This window comes from Filicampus tigris, chromosome 7 (assembly GCF_054856515.1).
Source record: "Filicampus tigris isolate MCC_2025a chromosome 7, RoL_Ftig_1.0, whole genome shotgun sequence".
Taxonomy (NCBI): domain Eukaryota; kingdom Metazoa; phylum Chordata; class Actinopteri; order Syngnathiformes; family Syngnathidae; genus Filicampus; species Filicampus tigris.
Genome location: NC_141223.1, coordinates 20,821,449 through 20,837,563, shown reverse-complemented (window position 1 = coordinate 20,837,563; position 16,115 = coordinate 20,821,449). Strand labels below are relative to the sequence as shown.

At 41.4% G+C, this 16,115-nt stretch overlaps 1 protein-coding gene and 1 long non-coding RNA gene across 3 annotated transcripts in view; one reads left to right on the top strand and one right to left on the bottom strand.

The window, feature by feature from the left end:
• The window catches only part of LOC147145127 (CD166 antigen homolog A-like), a 75,466-nt gene that overhangs the window by 13,625 nt on the left and 45,726 nt on the right, over positions 1 to 16,115 (top strand). The window lies entirely within an intron of this gene.
• LOC147145128 (uncharacterized) lies at positions 671 to 2,012 on the bottom strand. The gene is made up of 2 exons (XR_015087486.1): positions 1,850 to 2,012; positions 671 to 1,338 (listed from the first exon to the last, which is right to left on the bottom strand). It is a non-coding gene; the product is annotated as an uncharacterized LOC147145128 (long non-coding RNA).

The following is a 16,115-nucleotide window of genomic DNA, read 5'->3' as shown; positions in this document are numbered from 1 at the left end:
TCACTCCTCCAAATGAAACGCTGTTGGCCACACCCATCTTCAAACCTTTTAATTCAAATTCTCCATTAGAATTATTGCAGCAAGTTAATTTTTTTAATTTAATGAATTCTTGAAGAGGGCTCCATTAGCTGTGATGAGAATCCAGCCACCTTTGAGAATGACTGTAGCAACGTGTGCTTTTGTTTTTTAAATGACACAATGAATGTCCTTTTGTCATTAAAATGTTATCTTAAAGATTTATAAAGGCAAAGCAGGGTTAACACACTGTGGTGTTTGCAGCAGGGGGCTCTTAGTGGCTCATAAAAAGTGGTCAGTGGTGAATCTCTGAAATTCATACATGCAAGCGTAAGACTATTGTAGACTTTTATTTTGGGTTTGTCCAGGGGTAAGGGAAGTTACTTGTCAACAAGGCTTTTGTGTTGAAAGTGGAGCTTTCATTCAAAGCCTTTGGCCCATAAATGAAGCATTCTTTTCGGAGGCTACTCTATTTGTGTTTTAAAGCTGTTTTCACTGAATACCCCCACCTCCTTTTTTTGGGGGGGGCGGGGGGGGGTTTACAGCATCTAAATGTAGTCATCAACATGGGGGAGTGGGTGTCATACGGCCGTACACTACGAAATTTAATCTGTGATGAGATGGGGTGCGAGGGTGAAGTGATTGTGCCAACTAATTTCTACACAAAGTAATGCTTTATTCTGTAGTAACAGTCTGCGTGGAAATGATAACTGCGAAGCTTCGAGGCAGAGACGTTGCGTCGACTTTGTTATCGATGGTAAATATGAGTTGTTCCCTAATACAGTATGCGCCAAAAAAGTTTGGTACAGTTGACGTCACCTCAAAGCCAAGGACAAGCATTGAAATTACAATTTGGCAGTAAAATCCAGTACATGCGACAGAAACACAAAAACAACAAATCATAACCCAGGGGACAGAATTTTGCTTACGCAATAAGTCACAAATGCTCCAATCAGGTTGTGACTGGATAACCTTTAGTCTGATGAAAAAAAATTGTAATGAACCGAAAGACATTTATAGCTCTTCTCACCAAGGTCCTACTCAGCGCGAACTCAGCTCTAGACTCTCACACACTCTACTACTGAGGATGATTGCTTTTCTTTTTCATTACTTGCTACATTACGCTGTGCTTCCTTTGGCGGCCAACAGAAGAGCCCTGTGTCAGTTGCTGACCTCACATTCTTGCCGTTTTGAAGGCTGTGTCTTTGTTCAGCACCACAGTCCAACACATCAGCAGCCCGAAGCCATCTTCAGTGACACGATGCTGGGCGCACACTTGTAGCAGACAGCAGCCCTCATTCTTTCTTTTTCACAGCGGAGCATCTATCAGGGGTTGGAATTAAAAGCTTTCAGTTAGTGGCTAAGTGAGAATAGAGATGAAAGATGGAAAAGCAGGGCAGTGTTCCGGAGTCATCAAGATACTAGTGTCACGACCACATGCCCAGAACGCCAAACCCCAAAGCAGAGCGGAACACTTATGAACGAATACAGTGCTTTCTTAAACCAAGGGGGTGAGCAAGGAAAAATACACTCAAACGAAGAACAACATCAATATAAGGCTGATGCGAAAACACGAAACACTAGTGGATGGGCGGAGCGCAGTAGAAGCTAGATGCCGGATGAACAGACAAAAACACTAAACGGAAATGAACGTAACGGAAGCGCAGTAAAAGATTAACAAAAGAACTCAGCCCAGTTGGGAGAAAGACAGGTGAGTACAACAAACAAAAATAAGTCCTTACTACACAGGAAAGGAAAGACAGAAGCTAAACCAGATTGGTTTGGAAACAGAAAAGAGACAAACCTAATCTACAATTACAAAAAACGGAATTACTTGCATGTGAAGAAGTTAAACGACGCATTACGTGGCTGCGGAAACAATCACGCGATCGACTAAAGCAAACAGACTAAGAGCAACAATATTCCAGTGATTAGCTTCCACTTCTCCTGCACCTATATACCCAGCTGATTGTAATGCCAAGCAGGTGTGCACTGGAGGCTCCACCCATCCACCAGACTCAGGGACTGAAAAAAATAACAATCAGCCACAGAACATGATAACTAGTGCTCAAAGCATTTGTTAATGTGTAAACACAAATTTTCGGATGGGGGAGAACCTTTATTAAAAATGCACTGACCCTTGTTTCTGCACTATGAGGGTTGACATCCATGGTACATCTGCTGATGGTATGTATTTAGTTGGTGAAATAGCATTACATTGTTGAAAAAAAATGCATAGACATAGACATGCTAAGTGCAGCATGGTCAACCACCAGACGAATGTCGTCAGACATCTACTTTTAAAAGAATCAAGTTGTTATATTAAAAAAAAAAAGACCCATGTGAAAAATCATTTTCTGATACCCACAATTCTTCCAAACTCAGCCAAAGCAACATTAAATATAATGAGTGGTGAAATCATAACATTAAAGATCAAAGTTCTCTATTGTTGTGTTTTTAGATACTGCATCCTCCTGCTAACTTAGTTATTTCTGGGAATGTTTTTTGCTTTTACACAGCACAGAAATCATTACTTGCCCCCCTCATGTGCATCAAGACTTAAAAGTTATTCCCCTACTGCAGGGCACATTCTTCCTAATGTGGAACTTCTTGCTTACCCCCCAAAAAAAGAAAAAAGCTGAAGTGGGAAGTAATGGACTAAAAATACATCTTGCAAAATGGCCATATTTGTGATGTAACAACAGAACCAGTATTTATTTGACTTTTCTGTTTTTTTGGTATCTCCGCTTTTTGGCATTCCTCAATCAGATAATTAAATGATTGCAGTATCGCTATATACAACTATAGAGTGAGAAATTATCTTCTTTTGATCTGTTTGTAATTTATGTGTATGAATATGTCGTTGGAAATGTTTGTTGCGCTGTAATTTGGTGTTTAGTGTTTTTGTGACATTATATATAAACAAACAAATATGTAGGTGAATACTGTTGTTAGTGCGTGCACAAACATCTGTATACATTACTGAAGTGCAATAGTATCTTACTACTTGAGACATCAGCTGGCTCTAGTACCCAGCACTTTAACATTTAAGCACTTTGGACTAAAGCACTTTAACATGTATGAAACCTAGCACTGAAGCACTTTACAAATCATACTCATACTCGGGTCTTATTCAATGTATTTATGGCTGTCCATTATTGTATTCTTTTTCTTCTTTGAAATTGTACTGTATTTTTAAACTTGTATGATGTTATGTTATCTTTTTTTTTTGTTTTTACTCTAACAGCAACCTGCCACAGGGACAACAGATGCAAATTAGCCATTGGCTGTAATCTGGCATATTTACGGGAAACTGTTTAGTTAATATGCACTGGTCCGCTGATAGTGTAGTGGTACACACGCCTGAGTTGTGTGCGGGCAGCGTGGGATCGATTCCCGCTCAGTGACAGTGTCTATGTGTGCCCTGCGACTGGCTGGCGACCAGTTCGGGGTGTAGTCTGCCTTCGCCCATTGACGGCTGGGATAGGCTCCAGCAACTCCCCGCGACCCTATATAGGATAAGCGGTTTGGAAGATGACATGACATGACATAATATGCACTGTCCCTGTATACTTAAAAAAAAAAAACAACAACAAAAAAAACAAATACAAATCAGGGGATGAAGTGACTTGTCGACGAGTCCAATTCACTACTCCGTATTGAAGTTTAAAGCTTGAAGTCGTGTAGTGAAATGTCCAGTCAGTGTAGTGAAATGTCCAGTCAGTGTTTTATGTCTGCTCGGGTCCGAGAGTACAAAAATAAGATGGTTGTGGTTGAGAATAGCTGTTAGCCTCACTAGCCTCAGAAAATATCATCACGGTTAATACTAAAATATTGACACAAGTGAGAACATATTGATACGTTCACACGAAACGCGGATGAAGCAAACCCCTTCGCCTCATTCGCTCGCTTTTGATCGCGGGAAATTCGAAACCTGAATGCTGATTGGCTGCTGCGAGGCAAAATGGCAAAAAATTCATTTGTTTTATACGCGACGAATGGGGCCCGCGATCATAGCGCAGAGCCGCCGGGCCCGCGAGCATGCTCCGTTGAGTTAACAGCTTCTTCTTGTTGGTTTAAATAATTCTTCCTCGTTGGTTTAAAAGCTTCTTCTTCTTTGGTTTAAACGCTTCTTCTTCATGTTTGGAGGCGGAAGCGCGCTGCCTACATCACGCACCATGCTGCGATCGGGTTTGTTTTTCTTTTTTCTATTGAACGTTTTATCGAAGGCATTTTCGATCACGTGTCAATCGCGATACATATTGATATCGAATTATCAGCCCAGCCCTAGCAAGGACAGACAGCGACGCTGACCATCAAAGTAGCTTCTGCACATGCATAAGATGTAATACCCTTTCATACCATCGGCGGCGGTAGTCACTATTTCTCATTGTTAGAAAAATCCAACCAGAAAGCTGTTGGCCGGGGGCGGATTATAGAAACGTAAACAATGCATTCAGCAATATTCTTCGCTCACGATGAACTCCCACGCGAAGTAAAGAATGTTTATCCGCATTTGTCACTTCTCATCGGTGCTCCGAGCGCTGATTTGCTAGCTAGCAGCCAATCAGAGTGACCAAATGTCACGACTCACGACACCGATTCAAAATGCGTAAACGCCCCCCAGACGCTTACTGACGAGTTATGACACTACGACGGTGGTCACTACACCAATTCAGACGCCACGACGCTTCACAACCTTCAGACGCCTTTAAACTTCACACCCCTGTTCCAGCATTGCATCACAACTCTGTACACAGCTCTGTAGTACCACAGAAGGCACAAATTGGCTGGTTGACTTTCTGCCTCGATGCTGTTTAAACGGACACATAGATAAACAGTCAGTGTAAAAGGTTCTTCTTTAGAATGTATTTAAATAAGTCAAGTGGCAACTGTTTACGTGGCAATTACACCCACAAGCGAATCTTTGACTGGTGCTTAAGACGTTTTTTATGATATGACGCTTTACTTTGCTGTTGAGTATTCCACAGCACCACTGGCAGACCTCCCGGGGAAGGTGAAGAGATGCTTGTCTGGTAATTGGGAGTGATACTTAATTTACTAATGGGGATGTCTGAAGAGACTCTGAGGTGGGCTCTCCTATCTCTGGGGTTGAAGTCACCGAGGTAGTCAAAAAGCTCCTCGGTGGCAGAGCCCCGGGGGTGGATGAGATCCGCCCGGAGTTCATAAAGGCTCTGGATGTTGAGGGGCTGTCATGGTTGACACGTCTCTTCAACATCGCGTGGACATCGGGGACAGTGCCTCTGGATTGGCAGACCGGGGTGGTGGTCCCCCTTTTTAAGAAGGGGGACCGGAGGGTGTGCTCCAATTACAGAGGGATCACACTCCTCAGCCTCCCCGGCAAGGTCTATTCAGGGGTGCTGGAGAGGAGGGTCCGTCGGAAGGTCGAATCCCGGATTCAGGAGGAGCAATGTGGTTTTCGTCCTGGCCGTGGAACAGTGGACCAGCTCTACACCCTCAGCAGGGTCCTCGAGGGTGCATGGGAGTTTGCCCAACCGGTCTACATGTGTTTTGTGGACTTGGAGAAGGCGTTCGACCGTGTCCCTCGGGGAGTTCTGTGGGGGGTGCTTCGGGAGTACGGGGTACCGAGCCCCCTGATAAGGGCTGTCCGGTCCCTGTACCACCGATGCCAGAGTTTGGTCCGAATTGCCGGCAGTAAGTCGGATTCGTTTCCTGTGGGCGTTGGACTCCGCCAAGGCTGCCCTTTGTCACCGATTCTGTTCATAACCTTTATGGACAGAATTTCTAGGCGCAGCCGAGGTGTCGAGGGGGTCCGGTTTGGTGGCCTCAGTATTGCATCTCTGCTTTTTGCAGATGATGTAGTACTGTTGGCTTCTTCAAGCCGCGATCTCCAACTCTCGCTGGAGCGGTTCGCAGCCGAGTGTGAAACGGTCGGAATGAAGATCAGCACCTCCAAATCTGAGACCATGGTCCTCAGTCGGAAAAGGGTGGCGTGCCCTCTCCAGGTCGGGGATGAGATTCTGCCCCAAGTGGAGGAGTTCAAGTATCTTGGGGTCTTGTTCACGAGTGAGGGTAAGATGGAACGGGAGATCGACAGGCGGATCGGTGCAGCGTCTGCTGTGATGCGGACCCTGTATCGGTCTGTCGTGGTGAAGAAGGAGCTTAGCCGAAAGGCGAAGCTCTCAATTTACCGGTCGATCTACGTTCCTACTCTCACCTATGGTCATGAGCTGTGGGTCATGACCGAAAGAACAAGATCTCGGATACAAGCGGCCGAAATGGGTTTCCTTCGCAGGGTGTCTGGGCTCTCCCTTAGAGATAGGGTGAGAAGTTCGGCCATCCGGGAGGGACTCAGAGTCGAGCCGCTGCTCCTCCGCGTCGAGAGGAGCCAGTTGAGGTGGCTCGGGCATCTGATTAGGATGCCTCCTGGACGCCTCCCTGGTGAGGTGTTCCGGGCATGTCCCACCGGCAGGAGACCCCGAGGACGACCCAGAACACGCTGGAGAGACTATGTCTCCCGGCTTGCCTGGGAACGCCTTGGGATCCTTCCGGAAGAGCTGGAGGATGTTGCTGGGGAGAGGGAAGTCTGGGCTTCCCTGCTGAAGCTGCTGCCTCCGCGACCCGACTTCGGATAAGCGGGAGATAATGGATGGATGGATGGATGGGATGTCTGAAGAGGTCAAGTGGCCTTGTGTTCCCTGGAGTGAATTGTTAAGTATTACACGACATCCCCTCGCTGCCATTTCAATGCAGACTTTTTATGCTGATTTATCCCCTCCGTGTAAACAAATCACCATGTGTGATATTTCTTTGGAAGTTCCGTGTTGCGTTCAGTGTTATTGCCATGTCTGGACACTTTAGAGAATGAGGTCTTTGTTAAATTAACTTTTGCAGTGCAAAAATGGAGCCAATTATGCTCTTTGTCATTTTCATTTTCACAAGAGGACACTTTGATTTGAATGTGTGCCATACCATAACGTCGTCATGAAAAAGTGTTTCACTGAATGTCAGTCTGGGACCGTTTTCCATAGGAATTGTCAAGATTACCAGTCTACTAATGTTAGGCGGCTTGCCATATCAGGCTCCCCTTATAAGCAGAGCTCGCACAAAAGGAATAGAGCCTCCGTTATTTGTTATGTGAACATTTAACACAGTAACAGCTCCCAGCGGATTTCTGATAATGAGATCATTTTGTTAAATTTCAGCTTGGGCCATTATCTCCCATGTAACACTTGAATGATTATATTCATTCTCTATCTTTTGCTGCTGTCTGCTGAAATGTTCCCACCTTGTGTCATTATATTTAACATTATGAAAACAGAGTAAGACATCATTTTTGGTGTAGTTATTCCATGGCTCTTGTCACAATGTAAACTTCAAAAATGCAGACAATTGCGTGAAGCGAGATGCTATACTCGCAGTTGTATAAGCCATTGAAGGCTCTTAAATACGCACACAATGACAAGGCAACTGCTCAGTCAAAACTAAATAGAATTTTGCTTCACTGTTTACACTGGCTAATGTTAGCTACTTACCATAGATTTCACTCGTAAAATTATTGTTCCCTGACATGTTTTTATTTCATTTTCACATTTGTTATTTTAGTAAAATACTTGGATAATGAATGAATGGACTATACCTTACTTTGAACACATATCTCTGCATTGTCTTTGATTATAGTCCTCTGGGGACATTGCATGATTTTTGTGGTTAGTTTGCAGTATTTCAGTTTGGAAGCAGTAACGGTGTACCTTTTTAAACAAAAGTTTTTTTTTCTTATTCTGGAGCATTTGCCTGAAGCCGTCTGTGTTCATCTGACCTTGCAGTAGAAGAGTCCTCCTGAGACAATGTAGCCTCAGTTTGCTTGAAGGGAATAATATGTGCAGAGATTTGTTTTTCTTCTCTTTGGGCCATATATTGGATATGGAAGAGAAGGTGGGGGTGGCACATTTTTTTTGTGTTGACAGACAGTTTTTTTTTTGTTTTGTTTTTTAGCGAAGAAATGTTTCCCTCGCCGTCTGTAAAGCTCATCAGCAGCTAGATCTGCAGAGCTTACGCTGCACACACACAAGTCTTCCAATTGTACCACATAGGAAAAGCAGCAGCCATGCAAGGCTGATGGTTTAAAGCACTTATCTTGATGTATGGCTTCCCTTCATGTCCTGATGGAAGAAGAAAATGTAATGGCCACTACTAATGAAATTATTATGCCTTAAAGGACCTTTGGACCCATGACGCCAGCGATAAATGCTGAATTGCATCATACAGAGAATATTTATCCCCTCCTACCCAAACAAAGGAAGCAGACCAAAAGCCAGATTGGGTTTGTTGTGACATTTTGATCTGTTACGCATCGTTGGAAGAAAACAAGTAAACACCATTATTGGCCTTGTTACGGCCAGAAGACAAATGTTCTGCTTAATTGGATTGAATTGCACTAAAGAAAACACATTTCTGAGATCCAGTGGTTCTTCGAATTTCTCCATCAAAAAAGGTCCCATTGGGATTGCATCTACAATAATTCACTCCAGAGTCCCAACTGTTGGCGTCACGAAATGTTTGACTGCACAGGCACTGCTTGTTACTAACTGTTTTTAAAATGTTACTAAAATGTCACTGTTTGTAAAATGTTACTAACATTTTAACATTCTTAACCCTCATATAAGTGTGAGTTAACTAAGTTAACTGGTCTACAAGTAGAAACAGTAAAACATTTTTGACAATGTTTAACTTTAGTGAGGAGGTGTACAAGTGACAAGTGTACAGCAGCTAACGTTGCAGTGTAAATCTTCACCATTTATTGCTACGAAATATGCGCCCCCCTACAGAATATGGAACCCTTCCCCAAAATTTGCAAATAACGTCAATTATTTAACTCATTCGTTGCCTTGGACGTTTGTATTCATCAACTAGTATCGAACAATTTACTGTTATTGTTTTTCAATGTTTAGGCGGGGAAGATCTCACCCTTGTGAGTAAGCGTCACTCAAGGCGTATCTTATAGGTCTTTTTCTTCTGTAGATAAATTATTTTGGCCATTCTTGTTTTTATTTTATAGTTTGAGGTGTCATGAAAGCTAATAATATTAGCATTAATCACTGATGTGCCCAAAAAGCTTGTTTTCTCCACCTATTATTTGAAAATCAGGGTTTTGGTGAAACCAACTCATGTTCTACTCTTCATTACTAAAGAACGGCGAAATCTATATACACCTGGTGAAAAAAGAAGAGTCGTCTACTCTTTCTTCTCCTAGGTTTGGTGTGTATACTGTCGTAGAATACGATGCTCTGGGTCTCTCGGAAGATGGTGAGAAAGCTCGAAAATTGTTGGCAGTGTGGGGAAATCTGCTTTGAAAATGTCTGGCTGTCAATGACGATGACGGAGGTAACAGAACTTCCATACTTCGTTACCGGTCTAATATGGTATATGGACCCCCTTGAAAATGGACACAAGATCCTGGGGAATGTACACTCGACTAGTGGTTTCATTTCTGGGGTTGTTTACAGGCTTACGCCGGCATCTCAGACTGTGACTAATGTTAATTTCGTTAACAAAAACCAGACGAAAATATTTTCGTCAATGCACATTTTTCAACTGACGAAAACTAGACGACACGAGATCTAGCAGCTATGAACAGAAAATGTATATTGCAATTACTAAGTATCTAGACATAAAATAAGACGACGGCTACATTAGCAATTAAGCACACACTCAAATACCGGAAGATGCTAAATGCGTGTGCGTCATTGACGGATAGATGGACCGGTCCGTCGGTCGGACTGAATGCCCACCTCCATAAATCACTATGGATGTTTGTGGACAAATAAAGATGGGACAAAAATGTAGTTAATTAAATAAAAAAATCTATGGACCTTTTAGATCACGAGCAAAGATTAGATGAAAATTGTATGATTTCATGGCATCGATTACCCTCTCTCAACCAAGTTCTCGTGCGATTCACGGCAAAAATAACGCTATGTTAGGTGGCGAGTTTTCGCACAATTCACGCTAAAATAACGTTAGGTCAGTAAGTGCTGAGTTGTCAGTCATGGCAAAATAACCACTGCATAAAAGTCAAGCATTAATGGTCATGCGTTGCATAGAGCCCGGGAGAAAAGACGTGATATGGACACATTATCGCTACATTGAAGTGGAGAAAAAAAACATATGCTTGATTTTATTAGAAGGGAGGCAACGTGAGCACAAGATAGAAAGGAAAAACACAGCAAAGCTGAAAAGACACATTGCAGCTCACCTCAAAGACAGTGCGGTAAGTTAACAGAAAATTTATAACGTAACATTAAACCAGCAGCTATAACGTTAAACAGACCGCAAACTAATGCTGGCTAACTTACTAGCTTTAAGCATGGAACAATAGGAGAAACTTGTTGATCCTTTGCAATTGTGTGTGAAGTTGAACTTGTACTAAATGGGCTGCACAGGGATGCAAACTAAAAACTAAAATGAACTAAAACAATTCTTCTACAATAGATAAAATAAAATAATACAGCACATCAAATAAAAACAACTAAGTTTAACCTACATTTTCATACATGAAATAGCCCAAATGTAGTCATGAAAGTTAATTGCCATTTTTTTTTTATTTCTGGGGATGCCAAAATGTAGTCCCAAGATAAAAAAAAAAAAAAAAGCTGTAGGAGTTTGCATTCCAATGTATTAATTTGGTGACGTAAAACGCTTGTCTTCACAGAGCCATCACAAGCACATTGGATTTCAATTGGCATCAATATTATTATAAATAATTATATAAATAAATGCATGCAAGCATAAAAGTATCTGTAATTATTTCTGCAAAAAATAGAATATTTATGTTTTTGGTTTGAGTTTGAAATTGATTGTTAAATGTAGTTTTTATAGATACTCAGTTTTTGTTTAGTAACAAAAAAAAAAGAAGTCCGGATCAAAATGTTGACAGTTTGTGTTGACTAAAACTAGATGAATCAAATTCTTTTCTTGGACTAAAACAAAGACTAAAATGCTTGACTTATAGTCGACTAAAACTTGACTAAATAGAAACTCAGACTACATTTAAAAATGGGTGATAGAATGAACACTAGTTGTGACATGGAAACGTCGCTTCAGCTCAGTGACTTTCTGTGGATAGTTCTCTTAGCTACCGTTTGTCTTTCAGAAAAAGTGTCACAAAAGCCACAGAAACTAAAAGCAAAAGACATCGAGTTAATCCTTTCATGTCTGTGGAAATTAGGTCAAATGATGAGTGCTGATGTGCGGTTGTCGCGCGTTATGGAAGACATTTAAGACATATTTTACTCCACTTTTTTTACGAGGTTTAACTAGTCAAAGGAAATCAGGTTAGTAGTTTGATCAAAGATCAAAGCCTGTGCTCCACTGGTAGTTGTGTAATTGGAAAACCTACAGATTGTATTCTGAAAGCATGTACATACATAATCCTTTGTGTGCATTTTCTGCATTCCACATATCCCCACTAAGTGCGTGAATCAGAGTGCACTTTGAAAGCATCATGCCCTCTTAATTTCAACCAGACTGCCGGGCTTATTGGCATAGAAAGCACGGCCCACTCTGGTCCTCAGTGAGATGGGGTCAGGAGGTCTGCTGTTTCCTTATGAGTGTATTGCAACATGCAGCACATCAACTTGGCCTAATGTGAAAGTATCAGCCTCAGAACGACAATCAACAGCACAAAACCTTCTGCTGAGCAATTGATAATGCCTCTTAATAGTTTGTGCTGTTTACAGACTAACAAGGCGCGAAGCGAAGTCGGCGGCTCGACGCAGTGGATGGAAATCAGGCATTAATAAAGCGCACATAAAGTGGATGTAAAAATTCTACAAGCCCCTGTTCAAATGTCAGCGTTGCTGATTAGAAAATATTGAGACCAAGATAAATCATTCAAAAACTGTTTCCACCGTTAATATGACCTATAACCTTTACAACTCAATTGAAAAAAAAAAAGAGTAGTAAAGTTAAACAACTGCGATAGTGTGGTTGCACAAGTACACACATTTTCTTATAATTGGGGATGTTATTAAAAATATAAAAAATTGACCCATCACATTCAAACTCAAGTTAAATGGGAACACACGACTGCCACCATTCACAGTGCCTCTGATGAGCCCCAAATACATTTCAGCTGTTCTAGTAGGCTTTTCTTTACCTCATTTTATTTTCACTTTCTAGACGGAGCCTAAAGCCTTTGCGCTAACACAACAGCATCGGCCCCCATCTTTGCTCGCCACTGAGCATGAGGCATTGTCCCACATGAGTTTGGGAGAGTTCAAGTTTGTTTTTTTTTCTTTGTCAGATAAGGCTTCCGTCTTGCCACCTAACGCCATTACCTAGACATGAAGAAGACAGGAGATAATTGGCACATGCGTAAAACAGCCAATACTTGTCAGAAATTCCTGAAACTGCTTCAATGTTGTTGTCGGCCCATTGGCAGCGTCTCTGACCAGTTTTCCCTCTTGTCTTTTCATCAGTTTTGGCGGGACCACCAGTTCATAGTAATGTCACTATTGTGCCATACAGTATGATGATGAGTGTCTTCACTGTTTCATGCCTTAAATGTCTTTGTTGTAACAGTGAGCTCCCATGGTGGTGATGTTTGTCAGCAGAAACGCTAATAGAAGCCCGTTTAAAATGATAGCTGGACCAACCAATGGGCGATTACTATTTGGTCCGGCTTGACAAAAAGGCGGATAGACGGACGGCGATAAATGGACCAGCAAATTATCGTAAAATGCCCAGCTCTGATGTCTCATTTTCTCATGTCACAAAAACCTGACATTTGAACAGGGATGTGAAGACTTTTATTTCCACTGTAAATCCATTAATCTGTCTTTTTTAAAAAAAAAATTTTTTTTTTACTGAATGCCTCACTCAGATTCTAATGAGACTCTTAAGAGTAGTGAAGTGATGCAAGTGGCCCTAGGATCATTGGTAGACCTCATTTACATTCAGCGGCAGTTTGGTCACCTGCAGAATATAGCCATAGTATGGAACACAGAGACAACCAGTCAAGTGTTTCTGGGGAGAGACTTCAATCTGTTCTCGCCATCTTGGCTAATGTTGGAAAATAATATGATTTATCACATTGCTTCGATATCACAAGGATGCCTTTTGTCTGCTGCGTATTGATTTTTCTCTGCGCTCATCATGCGTCTTACTGGCGGCGGCAGTTAGAGGTTATCCTTTTTGTTTTGTTTACCGCCAATTTGGTCGACATCTCGATGACTATATGAGCCTGAAGAAAATGAGATGACAACCTAAACTATTGTTAACGGAGGTCAGGTAAGGTGGTGCCGTCAACCAAACGCAAGTTTTAATATGACACCTCCTGAAACTTTTAATGTCGAATAATTTCAGGGACAGCCTGAAAAACATGATAAGAACAATTTACGCCAGGTACAAGTACGAGTACGACTGGTGTTCAAAGCAGTAAAATTAAGGTAGTGTTTTGTTATTTTGCATAACCACAACAGTGATTAGGTACTTTTTACATGTGAATGAGACTCTTTTTTTTTTTTTTTTTTTCAACCCAAAGTCAACCCAAACATATTTTTTTCAAGAATTTGTTCTATGCAAGCTCACAAGTTGAAACAAGGCATTCTGATGAATATTGCGTTGGCAGAATATGAGCAACAAAATCCACCCGTTTCTAGCCTTCTCACGTCTGGCCATTTTGTCACTTATGTCAACTGAAAATGACATCACAACTACTCAGGGCTCAGATAACGACCAATCATGGGTCAGCTTCAGAAAACAGATGAGCTGTGATTGTTTGTTACCTGAGCCCTGAGCAACTTCAATGTCATTTTCAGTCGACAGAAGTGATAAAAAAAGGATGGATTTTACTATATTCCATAAATGCAATATATCAGAATGTGCTGTTTCAACTAGTGGGCCATGCCATATGGGACATGGAACATCTTCTTGAAAAAAAATGTTTGGGTTGATTTCCACTTCAAGGTGCATAGAATTGCTAGGGGAAATCTTTGTATCTCCAAAATCACTACTTTTCAGGAAATGTGTGTATTGCACCAACATCAACAGAACACCACCACAAAGTCATGTTCTTTCTCTAATTTAATACTTTAACAATCGCTAATTTATTATGCTGTCATTGAATAAATTGGTAGGACTCAGCACCAGTGCCAGCCATCCGTATCAAAGTCTGTACTCACATCAACGCCCCAACCAGACCAAAAGCTTCACATAAGCAAACAGCTATGGTTACATAATCTTCCTAAACTCTTGATAGAGCCTTGAGTAATGAAAGAAATAAAATGATGAACTAACAATACAGTTTAATAGGCATGAATAAATCTGGTCAGAGTTACTTTCGAGGCTAATTAGTTTCTTCTCCATGGAAGCAATAAAGCGATCCATTTTTAACAAAACAGTGGTACTTAAATATATCCAGCCTAACTCTTCACTGTCATTGTCTAAAAAAATATCCAGGCTTTCAATCTTAAGGCAACATAATGCTGTACAAGCTCCCGCAAATAGAGGAAAAGGGCAAATTTTACACCAGACAGTTGAGCATACTGGAGTGTGAATAGATTTCTTCTGAAGCTACTGTATTTTCAGCACTTTAAATTGGTTAATAAGGCATACAAATAACAGACGATGTAGGGTCAGAACAATAGTATCCATATGTGGAAAAATATGAAATTGACTATATTTGGACTGAAGAGTTTTCTGCCAACACCGATAATACATGATAAATCACAGTCTCATTACAGTCTCATTGGTTTTTACATTTTAATATGAATCGTAACCTATTTTAAAACTTCCAAATTAATCTGAACAGATCCTGTCACAAATTGTGTTCACCTATAATATATATATATATATACACACACACACACGCACACACACACACACCCCCACACACACACACACACACACACCGTATTTTCCTGGCTATAAGCTGCATCTTTATATACGCCGCACCTATCTATGTTGAAAACATTTATATTTACTGCATTTACAGAACGATTATGAACTGTAAATGTACATGTGTGTACCTGAGCAGATTCTTTCCTAACGGTGCCTTTTAACACTGCAGCAACGTTGCTGATTAAAACAGAAGAGAACCAAGAGAAAATAAACAGTACTTATCTTCATTTCACTGCCGACTGCCGCTCCAGTTTGTTAGCTAATGTCCACCAGACTCCACCATCTATTATTCTACTACATTCTACATATGCACCTGTCTTGTTTTATGTTAATAAAGTCAGCCAATCTAACACACGACATGCTAAATCAACAATAGCATTTCACATCGAAACAACAGAACAGACGTAACATCAGCCAATCGCATTCATGTTCACTTCGGGGACCTCTAGGAAAACATAAAATCAAAGCATTACAGCACCTAATGCAATAACCTAGTCGATGGCTCCCTCGCCTGTTGAACTCCTCCACCTGCAGTCACATCCAGTTAATGGGAAATGTATTTTAAGGAATTGTACTGTCATTCCGGTTAGAGCGCTGCAACACACCTGTTAAAATGATCAGGATCGTTATCAGGCTTCTCAAGAGCCTGCTGATGAGCTGATCATTTTAACAGGTGTGTTACAGCAGGGAGAGATTGAAAACCTGCAGACAGGTACCCTCGAGGACCGAAGTCGGTGACCCCTGTCTTAGACTATCACCCGAATGGTTCGCTTTTATTTATTTTTTCCAAAAAATGTACCGCTTACTTAAAAAAAAAATCATTTTTTTTGTAAAATATACCTAGTAATAAGTCATTAAATGGCCTGGCTCCGGCGTACCTCTGTGAGCTCCTCCACTCCTACGCACCTTCCCGCAGCCTCAGGTCTGCGGACCAGGCGCTGCTCGAGATGCCGAGGACCAAGGGGAGCCTCAGAGGGGATCCAGCCTTTTCGACTGCTGGTCCTTCCCTTTGGAATGACCTCCCATTGGATATTAGGCAAGCCCCCTCTCTGTCCACTTTTAAAACCCGGTTGAAGACACACTTCTATTCACTGGCTTTTGATCAGACCTGAATTTTCTGCTCTTTTCTGTGTATATAGTGTTTTATGTTAATTTATTGATCAAGACTGTGTATTATGGCCTATTATTGTTTATTATTATTATGTATTTATTGTTTG